The following is an 11,585-nucleotide window of genomic DNA, read 5'->3' on the forward strand; positions in this document are numbered from 1 at the left end:
TGGTGCTTCTGCAATATTAATATCTGTCTTTTCTTGTCTCTAAATTCTTGTTTATTCTCTTTGGAAATCTTTAGTAGAGGACAAATGAGTGGGAGATTATAAATAATACCTCACCACTACATTGTAATAACATCATATTAAAATATAATTACTATTTAGTTCCAATACACCTCATGAGAATAAAGTAAACTATGGAGGAAAGTAGTACTAATTCAGAAAATAAAATAGACTACTTTTAGCACCTAAGACTTAAAATTTAAAAATTATGAACTTACTTCTGGTAAAGGTGGTTATCTACCATTGAACATATAGTCACAAATAATTCATAACCAATCTATAAATCAAAACTGGAATGAGTTTATTATGAGTCAGATCTGAGGACTAGCCTGGAGCCTTCCTTCCCCAAGAAAGGAAGGGCACCAAAGAAGTAGGTTGTACAAAGTGGTTACATACCCTCAAAGAGCACATTTCACATATGATTGGAATGTCCCTTTTACAGCAGTCATGAGATTGCCTAGCCAGCATGGCAATTCACAGAGGTCTGTTGTCTCAAGCTGGGTGGTCACAGGGTGAGTGCAGCCATCAATTCCTAGCCTAGGGAGAGAGGCTTATCCTTATGGAAATGTCAATATGGGGGAAGATGCATCTTTATCTTAAGGGCATTTGTTCTTGTCTTTGGGACATGGCAAATGCTTAAGGCAGATATACAATGCATGCTAAAATGGCCACATCAGGCTCTTTTAGAAAACCAAGGTCAGGCTGAGTTAGTTTTACATCTAATGGCTTCCTCATATACTCCAATATATCCTATTGCTTGCCATTCGTTTATCAAACATCTAGCTGAATCTTTTTCAGATTTATAATGAAACAATAATGTTCAAGAGCACATGCTTTACAGAATACATACAGAGTGTTTCATGAGTTTGTGTGTCATCCTTTGCAAGAGCCCAGCTAATCTTCTCTGAGCCACTCTAATTTTATTGTATGTGCTGCCAAAGCAAGCATGATTTTTAAATAATCTCTTCTTAGTTTCAACCACCATTAGACACTTAATTTTATATAATATAGGCAGTTTCATAGGCAACAATAATTTACATCAATACTGAGACATGACAGTTATCACATAACAAAATTGATATGATAAGAGTTTGTTATTTAAGCCAACCTAGTCTATGGTATTTTGTTACTGCAGCCTGAACTGACTAAGACAGATTTTGGTATGAGAAGTAGGGTGCTGTGGTAACAAAAACCTACAAATGCACAAGTGGCTTTGGAACTGCCTATGAGTTTTGAAGTACCAGCTTGAAAAAACCTATGTTGCCATGAAGTGACGGTTAAATGTGATCCTGTGAGGGCTCAGAAAGAAAGGAGAAGACCTGTAGAGAAAGCTCCCCTCTTCTTAAAGAACACATAAATCATGTGTAGAATGTTGATAGAAATAAGGGTGGTAAATGCCATTTTGCTGTGGACAACAGAGAAAAGGTAATTCTTGTTAGACAAGAACTTGGCTGAATTAAGTTTGTTTTCAAGTGTTTTGTGGAAGGTAGAACTTGTGAGTAATAAAATTAGATATTTAGCCAAGAAGATTTTAAGCAAAGAGGTTTAGCTCCTCCTGACTGCTTATAGTAAAAGGCAAGAAGAGAGAAATAAATTGAAGGAGGAATTGTTAAGCAACAAGCAAAAAGGAAGTAGAACTTGGGGCAGGCCTGGTGGTGCAGGGGTTAAGTTTGCACATTCCTCTTTGGTGGCCTGGGGTTTGGCAGTTTAGATCCCTGGTGCAGACCTATGCATGGTTTATCAAGCCATGCTGTGTGCAGGCATCTCACATAAAAAGCAGAGGAAGATGGGCACAGATGTTAGCTCAGGGCCAGTCTTCCTCAATAAAAAGAGGAGGATTGCAGCAGATGTTACCTCAGGGCTAATCTTCCTCAAAAAAAAAGGAAATAGAGCTGAAAGATTTGAAAAATTCTCACCTGGCTCATTTTGCAAAAAGAAAAATGAGAAAGCAAGTTCTGAAGAGAACACCAAGATTGTGGCTGACCAACTGTTTTGATAAGGAGATTACAATGAGTAACATCAAAATTGACTTTAGCAGAGCCATTTAAAAATGAAGTCAGAGCTTCCTTTACAGAGAAACTGCCTCCCTGCCTTGAACCTTGGACTGGGTGAATCTTTTGGATTGAGCCTGTGGGGGCCTAGAATTGGCCACCCCGAGATATGTCTCTTTGGCATGAGGATTATTTGGGGCTGGTTGCTTTTAATACACTGCAGACAGGAAAGCAACTGAAAAGTAGAATTTACTTACCCTTTTCTTAAGAGACATTTACATTTGTAAAGGAAATCTCCATCTGTAAAGGTGTCTCCCTCTCTGTACCGGGGAGAAAGGGGATGACCTTATCTCTAGAAACTCCTATCAATACAGAATGCAAGGACTTAAATCTGCATAATAATCTTATTCCTGTTTCTGGTAACCTCCTGTAACTGACTCCCCCCACCCCCAACATTCTCCTTTGTCTTTAGCTGGATATGATATTTAAGGTGGTGGCTTCAGCCATTTTGGCAAGTTGCTCAGCTTGCCTGAGCCTCTCCCATGTATACATGTTATAAAGCTTTGTTTAATTTTCTCCTGTTATTCTGTCTCATGTGAATTTAATTCGTTCTCTGGCCAGAAGAACCCAAAGAGGGTAGAGGAAATGTCTTCCTCCCCTACAGGCCCAAATAACAACTGTTTTACTAGGAATTGTTGGAGAAGTCAGCAAATAAATGGACACCCTGATCACAAAGACTGATGATTATGGACTTTCTATTTGAAGATAGGATCAGTAACCAATTACTTAGAGCCAAGAGTAATTTAGCTTGTCAGCACCAATGAACTCTTTAAAAACATCTGACCTCATATTCCAACTTTTCCCGATAAAAATCCTGAGCCTCTCTTCTGTAATTGGAACACTATTCGAGTTTCTACCTGAATCTGTGCTCCCTGAATTGCAATTCTTTCATTCTAAATAAGCATTTTGCCTCTTAAGTTGGTTTCCATTTTAAAAGTTGACATAATACAAACCATGAACCTGCTCAGTCATCTCAATAGAAACCAGGAATGGAGATGGGATTATACCAGCAGAAATACTGCCAGCCGGGACCAAAGAGAACAGAGAACATGGGACAGAATGAAAGAAGGCTGTCACACTTCTCAGATTCTACAGGACAGTACAATAAAGTTCTTTGGCTGTGAACTTGTGTTATGCTGCATCTTTTCAAATACCATGTCTACTCTGGCAAGGGAAACAAAACAAAAAATTAACAAATGAGACTATGTCAGTCTAAAAAGCTTCTGCAAGACAAAGGAAACCATGAACAAAATGAAAAAACAACCCATCAACTGGGAGAAAATATTTGCAAATCATATATACAACAAGGGGTTAATCTCCAAAATATATAAAGAACTCATACAACTCAACAACAAAAAAGCAACCCGATCAAAACATGGACAGAGGATAAGAACAGACATTTTTCCAAAGAAGATATACAGATGTCCAAGACACATGAAACGATGTTTAACATCTCTAATGATTAGGGAAGTGCAACTCAAAACTACAATGAGTTATCACCTTACACTGGCCAGAATGGCTATAATTACCAAGACAAAAAACAAATGTTGGAAAGGATGTTGAAAAAAAGGGAACCCTCATGCACTGCTGGTGGGAATGCACACTGGGGCAGCCACTATAGAAAACAACAAGGAGATTTCTCAAAATATGAAAAGTACCAATACCATACAATACAGCTATCCCACTACTAGGAATTTATCCAAAGAACTTGAAAGCAATGCTCCAAAAAGATTTATGCACCCCTAAGTTCATTGCAGCATTTTTCACAATAGCCAAGATGTGGAAGCAACCCAAGTGCCCTTCTACGGATGAATGGATAAAGAAGATGTGGTATATATATACAATGGAACACTGCTAGGCCATAAAAAAAACAAGACCATCCCATTTGCAGCAAGGTGGATAGTCCTTGAGGATATGATGTTGAGTGAAATAAGCCAGAGAGAGAAAGACAAAGGCTACATGATTTTCACTCATATGTGGAAGATAAACAAATACACGGATAAAGGGAACAGATTAGTGGTTACCAGAGGGAAAGGGGGCTGGGGCTGGGCGAAAGGGGTAAAGAGCCACATATGTGCAGTGACAGACAAAATTAGACTACTGATGATGAGCACAATGAAGTCTATTCAGAAATTGATAAACAATAATGTACACCCAAAACTACACAATGTTATAAACCATTACAATCTCAATAAAATTATTGGGGAATAAAAATAAGGGAAGAACGGCCCTGAAGGTGATTCAGCTAACATTAGGGCCAACTCCTCAGGCCAGAGGGCCTCATACAGAAGCCATGGAAGCTAAGCTGCCTTGAGCCACCGGGTGCAGACCATGCCCAGCAGAATATTATCATTTATATTAATATTAATGTGATATCATTTTCTTGGCAACAGTGTTCACAATCTATTTTTTAATCTTTTTTATGTAGAACATCAACTGCGGAATTAAAAGTTTCTTTATAAATATTAAGTATTACAAAGTACTTTATACTATTGCCAATTGATAAAGGTACTCTACTTGGATAAAAACTTGGCAAAGAATGAAATTCTCTTGATTCTAGTCCTATCTCTATCATTAATTCCCTGTGTTTTTCAGCTGGGCTCTGTCATTCTCTCTGCCTTGAAATTTTCTTGAAGGCAATAATTCTTAGTCTACATGCTTCCTGGGGTTGTTGTGAGCAAAATAATTCTGGTAATATTGTAATTTGGAAATGTGAGGAATGATAAAATATAAGATCTATTATTGCTGGTGTAATTTTACTAGTTAAATTTGATTATTTGAGCGATGATAGTCATACTTAAATATAGCTTCTTCTCTGCTGGATATGCAATTAAATTTTGCTGTAAGTGTGTGACTTCTTGGTTCTGAAAAATATTTAGAGGAGAAAATGTTTTTAAAATTATTACCCCCTACATAAGAATTTAAGTTCTAAGGTAAAGGTGGTTTAGCTTTAGCCTCAAGAAAACCTACTTGTAATTGTTGGTCTCCCACCTGCTAATGTCACTTTAGGTGTAAGGAATGAGCTGTGAGTTTGATTTTACATTAATTGTGAACACATCACCTTGACATTTAAAGGGAAAGAAAACATTTTATGGCACTGCAAATTAGTACTTAAGATATGGAAATACCTCCTTGATGAAAAAACAAAATGCTCTTTGTCTTTTAAAAAACGCCAACTTTCTTTTCCATAGTAACGTATGTCAGAGTACCTACATAGCTTTGGGGTGAAGAAGCCAGCCCATAATACTTCAAATTACCATTGGTTTTTGCTGTGAACTAAAGCATTTTTTTTTTATCTTGAAAGATAGACAAATAGGAAGCAATTTTCAAAATTTCTGATTTAGGAATGAGGAAATTATGCTTTGAAGAATAACAGTAGACAAATCAACCATTTTTAATTGAGATTTATTTTCATGGGATTATAAATTTCAGGAATGACTGACAGATGCATTTATTCTCTTCAAATAGTGGTTCATAATGTGTGAGCTATAGAGGGGTTTCAACTGGGAGAAAGGCACTAAGGTGAAGAGAGGTATTGCAAGGGTCTGGAAATCCCTATGCATGACTATAAACTGAATATCTCATTTTTCAAGCGTGTGCTGATAAGTATACTCAACTTCACGTGGCATTTGCCATGATCAGTTTTCTTAATCTGTGAGTACTAAAATTACAACTACTATCAGTTGAATATCTACATATTTTTTAGAAAAATGTAACCATTGTCAAATTAATTAAATAAGGCCATTCGACTGAGGTGGCTCTAATGCCCTGGCCGACTACATAAGCAAATCAAAATCTAAGCCTGTAAATGCCTCAAGGTTACAAAATTGAAACCTAAAGACAACGAATCACCAACAGGCAACCAGGCTTTAAGCTCTAGCCAATCAATAATTGCCTTGTTTTACTTCCGCCTTTTCTCTATACATGTCCCCCCAAGTTTCTTATCACTTCCAGGTTGGCACTGCCTATTCAAACTGGTTTCTGTTCAAATAAATGCTTAAACATTTTAATATGCTGCAGTTTATCTTTTAACACCACTGTCTATAACTAATGCTGATATTAAGAATTGACAGGTCACAAAGCTTTGGGACGGAATCACCAATGCAAATTTATAAACAAAATATAATTAGATGAAATGATCATTCTTGGCACACATTAAGAAAGTTACTTCAGTCACCAAATCAGTGTCATATATGTTTAGTTTTAAGAAGGATTATCATTTACATGTTGAGTATGTTCACAGTACATAAAAATGTAAACTAAATGCAAAATACATCCATAGAGAAAGGGAGATAATGTAAATATCAGTACCAGTTATGTTTGGATGGTGAAACTATTCAATCTTTTTCAATTTCCTTTTAGAATTTCCTTTATATAAAAAGTATAAATTGCTCTCACATTGAAAAGAAACAATTTAAGTAAGAAAGCATTCTACATAGCAAAAATTGAATCTCTTTTTTCGCATTTTGATTTTCTACTTTTGGCTTTCCTTAGGTTGTATAGGACTTATAGTAATATGACCAATACTTCCTAGGGCTGGAGGATGTTCAAATATTTATTTATTCAACAATATTAATTGAGTAACAAATATTTATAGCTACTGTTTTAAAGTATGTGGGGTAAACTAAAGAATAAGACAATTGTGATTCATTTACCTGAGGAACTTAAAGTCTAAAAGGATTACAGAAATTACATTTACAATAAACAATACAATCAGAAAGGTAAAATCTAAAACTAAAGGAAAATAATGAGTTGTAATAAATATGATAAAGATTTGATACTCAACGTAAAAAAAGCTCACGAAAGTTAATAACCAAATCACCAAAACACCAGTCTTAAAAATTGCGAGATTCAAAAATAGACAAAAATGTGGGTAATGAATCTGGAAAAAGAGGTTAATGTTCAACTTCATTTTACATAAATACAATAAAGCACAACTCTCTCAGTCTCTCCGACTCTCCCTCTTAATTCGCCAAGATAAGGTTGGTGAGGAGAGGTTCAGTCTGACTCCCTCACATAAGCTTTCTGGATGCAAGTTAACATTGTTTTTTTTAGTAGTACAGTGTTCACTACAATATAAGCAAAATTTTCCTCATAAATAGCTAAGTACAAAAGCAGTCAGAAATTCAAACCAATATTTTCAGCAAACACATTTAATAAATAATTATTTACACATGTGAAACAAGGGTAACATAAAAAAAATAGTATGATCCTCCTCTGTACAGTTTCATACACTGGTGGTCTTCACACTTTCCTGAGGCGTTCACCTATGGAGAGGAGAGGAGTAGAGACAAAGCCGGTTGAAAGACAAGGCATAAAGATTGTTAGAGCAAAAAGTATATTATTTAACCTCTGGTATTCAAAACAGGATTTTTGAGTGTGCATCAGAAAAGTCCTTGCCAGGCTTTGTGAAGAAAAGCACATTTTTCTGAATTTCTTAGGACATATCAAAAGGCAGGCCTCAGGGGGACAAACCATGGAGATTTTCCCACTAGAGAAGACCTCTCTTCTTCCCCTGACATAGGCCATGAAGCAGTAGGAGATACATGAGAAGCTCTGGAGTGATAATGTTGGTCACATCCTGTGGCTCTGACGTGGCCCTCAATGGACCTAGAATCTCTCACTGTGTAGTGATGCAGAGATGCCAGCAGCTGAAGTATGGAAGCAGGACAAAGAGGCAGATGGCTGGGACATGGGTTCCAACAGCAGGTACCAGCTCGTCACCCCAAAATGCCAATGAAACCTTGTCATACTTTAGTAATAATAAATCAGGACCCAGACCAATCAAGCCATTTCACTAAAGATGCCAGAGAGAACACAAAGGATGCCACATTTATCTGAAAAACTCTTTCCCAATTGATAAACAGTAAACCCGAATTACAAAGTCTTATGCCAGTGGAAGCCTCTTGAAATTGACACTCACAAGTAAGACGCAATTTTTTTTCCAGAGAGCAGTTACCACATTTAACAGTATTTTCATCTCTGTTTTAGGCCACTCCCATCACTGGTTTTGATCTTATTCTTGATTACAGTTGAAGTGATTACAGTTGTTTAGACCTTTCAGGAATTACATCTTCACACAGGGAGTTATCTTTTTATTTAAGGCTATAGTGGGTAGATTTCCTTTTTCTCTTTTTTTAACAATACTAACCAATGAATAAATTTTGTTTTATAATAAAACACAAACATTCTTAATGCATTCTTTATTTTACATCACTGCTTTGAAGCATGAGTTATTAAAAATTTATTCGGATGCATTTTTTCCTGTGACAGCAAGACATGATTCAGATACCTTACATTGTCCTCTCCAACAAAGGTGTTAGTAATACTTAATTTTAAATTTTAATGCCAGCATTTCAGTATATGATGCTACATGACTCTTTAGTCTTGAAGGTTTAGGTTGCTGTTAAATTACAACACTCACTTCCGCATTTGATTTCATAATTATGTGAAAATAAAATATTACTGAACCATTGCACATGCTTCCATATAAATAATTATATTTTATCCTAATGAATACTTGAACTTATTAAAATTCACCCAAAATTGCAATACCATGATGTGTTGATCAAAACATTAAAATCTCAATGAAATAATGATAGAAAAATCAACTTTAACTTCTCATGTACCAAAACTAATGCAGAAAATATTTCTTATGCTATTAAATATTATACTTATCACGCTGGTGCACAGATTCTCTATTTTTATGCAAATTTTCATTATTGGTTTGTGTCGATTATTTTACTATATTTGTATACAAAGAAACAAACACTGGCAAAATATGAGATCTGATAAAATTAATACCAGAGTTACTAGATACAAAACTCCATCTATCCAGAAGGTAAAGATGTGTCTTTAAAAGATGAATTTCCCCATTGTAGGAAAGAGGGAGACAGGAGAGCCTGGTCTGCTGTAGATTGATATCTGGTGATTACAGAGCCCTTAGCCTTCTGCCTTGAGGGATGGACCTCATCTCCTCAAATGCAGGCTTTGATTAAAAGGAAGATAAATGAAAACCATTTTCTTGGTTCTTTCCTGCCCATTTCTGAACCGACATACACATTTAAATTCCATTTATTTCTCTTTCTTAAGTGTCTTCTACCTCCCATCCCCACAACATATTGTCACGTTTCTTTCAGTCTCTGCAGTAGCTCAGACCCAGTGAAAAGAATGCACAAGATCATTTTGTTTCAAAACTAATTAGAAAAAAATGAGAAGCAGTAACTTTCATGGAAGAATAAGCCAGAAAGAACTTGGATAAGAGAGAAGTCTCAGGAGAATCCTGATTGGAAAAGTTGGGAAGGGTCAGAAATAGCTTGCTCTATTTTTGCACGTGAAAAAGTTCTGAATTGGTGGAAGAGCCCAGAGACTTTGAATGAGAGTTTATAGGTTTTTATTCCAGCTCTGACACTTAGCTGTGTGTCATCTCCACAGGACTCGAAACCTCTCATTAAAGAGAGAGAATATCTATCTCATAGGTTTTGAGGATTACCTCAGATAATTAGCATAATAGGACTTTATAAAATAGATTGTAGTCTGTTAGTGTAAGTTATTAAGTTAGAAGTTGGTTGTTCAATATTCTTGTTAAACAACTAACTTACTTAGGTTAGTACTTTTGGAAATAACTATACAATTGGCTACTATTACATTTTATTTTTGATAAATGCTTTCTTATATGTGTTCCTCTCCTTTGAGATCATGAGAAACAACGACAGGACGAGTCAATTCATGTAACATTATTGAGTGCTTACTGTAGGTCAGGCACTATGCTAGGAAATTTGAATGCATTATTTTCCTATTTAACCCTTGCAATAACTTGCTAAGGATGTTATTTTCTCTCTATATAGGAAACAGTGGACTGGAGAAGTGAATCAGGGTAATATTTTTATATATTAAACTTTTGTGTTTTCCCCCCATATATTCCTTGTCCCTCATTCATCTGTAGTTAGGGTATTTTATGCTGGATGCCTCGGGAATAATAAGACACCATAGAATTTTATGACTTCTGATTTCTTCCTCAAACTATAGGCCAACGAGTAAGTAAATAATAGTAGGTTTTTTTCAGTTCCTAGTTACAATAGAAAGTTTTGCAAATATCTTACATTATTTCATTTAATACTCTGAAAAACATTAGGAGATATGTGCCATGATTATACACATTTTATAGAGCCTTACCTGTGATTTTATAAAACCTTATACAGACCTGAAATAGGGTCCTTTCCCAGATCACATTGATATTAAGAAGTAGAAGGAGGGTTCAAAACTCTCTAAGCTTCACCGCCAAGGAAAGACCTAAGAGATGAAACGATCTTATGCCCTGTATACTTCTGCCTTTTAGATGATTCCAACTAAAGAAAAAATGATTTGGAGATCCAAGGATAGAGTGCAACTGTTGCCTCGAAATGCCGTAAGACACTGGAGAAATTACAAAAGCCCAGCATTCTCCTAAGTCCGCCATCAAACCAGAGTGGAAGAAATGCTAGCATGGTACATCTAGGCAGATGGCCAAAAGCAACTTGTTGACCTCATACCATATCCATGTATCCCAGCATTACAAATAAAGTAGTATAATTTTTCCTGATCCATAGAAAAACAGAGAAATGGAGCATATCATTTAGCAACAATGTTGCTAAATTTCTTAGCGCTCCAAAAGAGCACAAGATCAGCTGAACCTCCAGAGGGCCTCCAAACTGGGAGAAGGAGTGGGTTGGGGAGGTGGAAATAGCAGAACTGACCAGGAGAGCTGCCCAGACATGAGATGCCCATAACAGTGACTGCATTGACAGAAACTGGAGGACACAACGGAAAACCACAAAGATGGGTTTTTCATGAAGCTATTGAAGCTTAAAGTTCAGGGCTTCTAACTTGCATGAGCTCCTCCAAAGACATGAAATGTGTTGAATTTATCTTATTATTTTCCGACGTTTTATTTAATTGAAGAATAAATTGCAAAAATATAGCACACAGATTTAAAGCGTAGAGTTCAATGAACTGTGACAAATTTAAGCCCTCATGTAATCCCCTATCATGTCAAGACATAGAACATTTCCATCACCCTAGAAAGTTATCTTGTGTCCCCATTTGTTATATCCCACACTCAGAGCCAAACACTTTTCCTATTTGCTCTATTTTTCTTTCTAGATTATTTTGGCTTTCCTAAGTGTATGAATGGCCATATAAATTTTAGAACCGCCTTGTTAATTTCTACAAAAAAGACTTTTAACTTGGCGGGAATTAAACTCTAAATTCCCTCTCCGTAGTACTCAGTGCCTACTGATATCTCTACTCAGTTGGCTCAGCCTTCAAGCTGTTGTTCATTCTGAGGAGCTTGGGGGGCTGGCCCAATGCATGCATAGTTTAAGAAACAGCCAAGGGTCTGGAGGGAGTTTGTTTGCAGGTTTTGGGCACCTCCATTTACGACTCCCTCTTTCATGGCATTTTTTTCTCACTTTCCAATTGCTTTTGATCTTGAACTCT

At 36.3% G+C, this 11,585-nt stretch overlaps 1 non-coding gene across 1 annotated transcript; it reads right to left on the minus strand.

Moving 5' to 3' along the window:
* Positions 1 to 899: 899 nt before the first annotated feature.
* LOC111768718 (U6 spliceosomal RNA) lies at positions 900 to 1,001 on the minus strand. Its single transcript, XR_002801189.1, has one exon. It is a non-coding gene; the product is annotated as a U6 spliceosomal RNA (small nuclear RNA).
* Between the last annotated feature and the right edge of the window lie 10,584 nt (positions 1,002 to 11,585).

This window comes from Equus caballus, chromosome 17 (assembly GCF_041296265.1).
Source record: "Equus caballus isolate H_3958 breed thoroughbred chromosome 17, TB-T2T, whole genome shotgun sequence".
Taxonomy (NCBI): domain Eukaryota; kingdom Metazoa; phylum Chordata; class Mammalia; order Perissodactyla; family Equidae; genus Equus; species Equus caballus.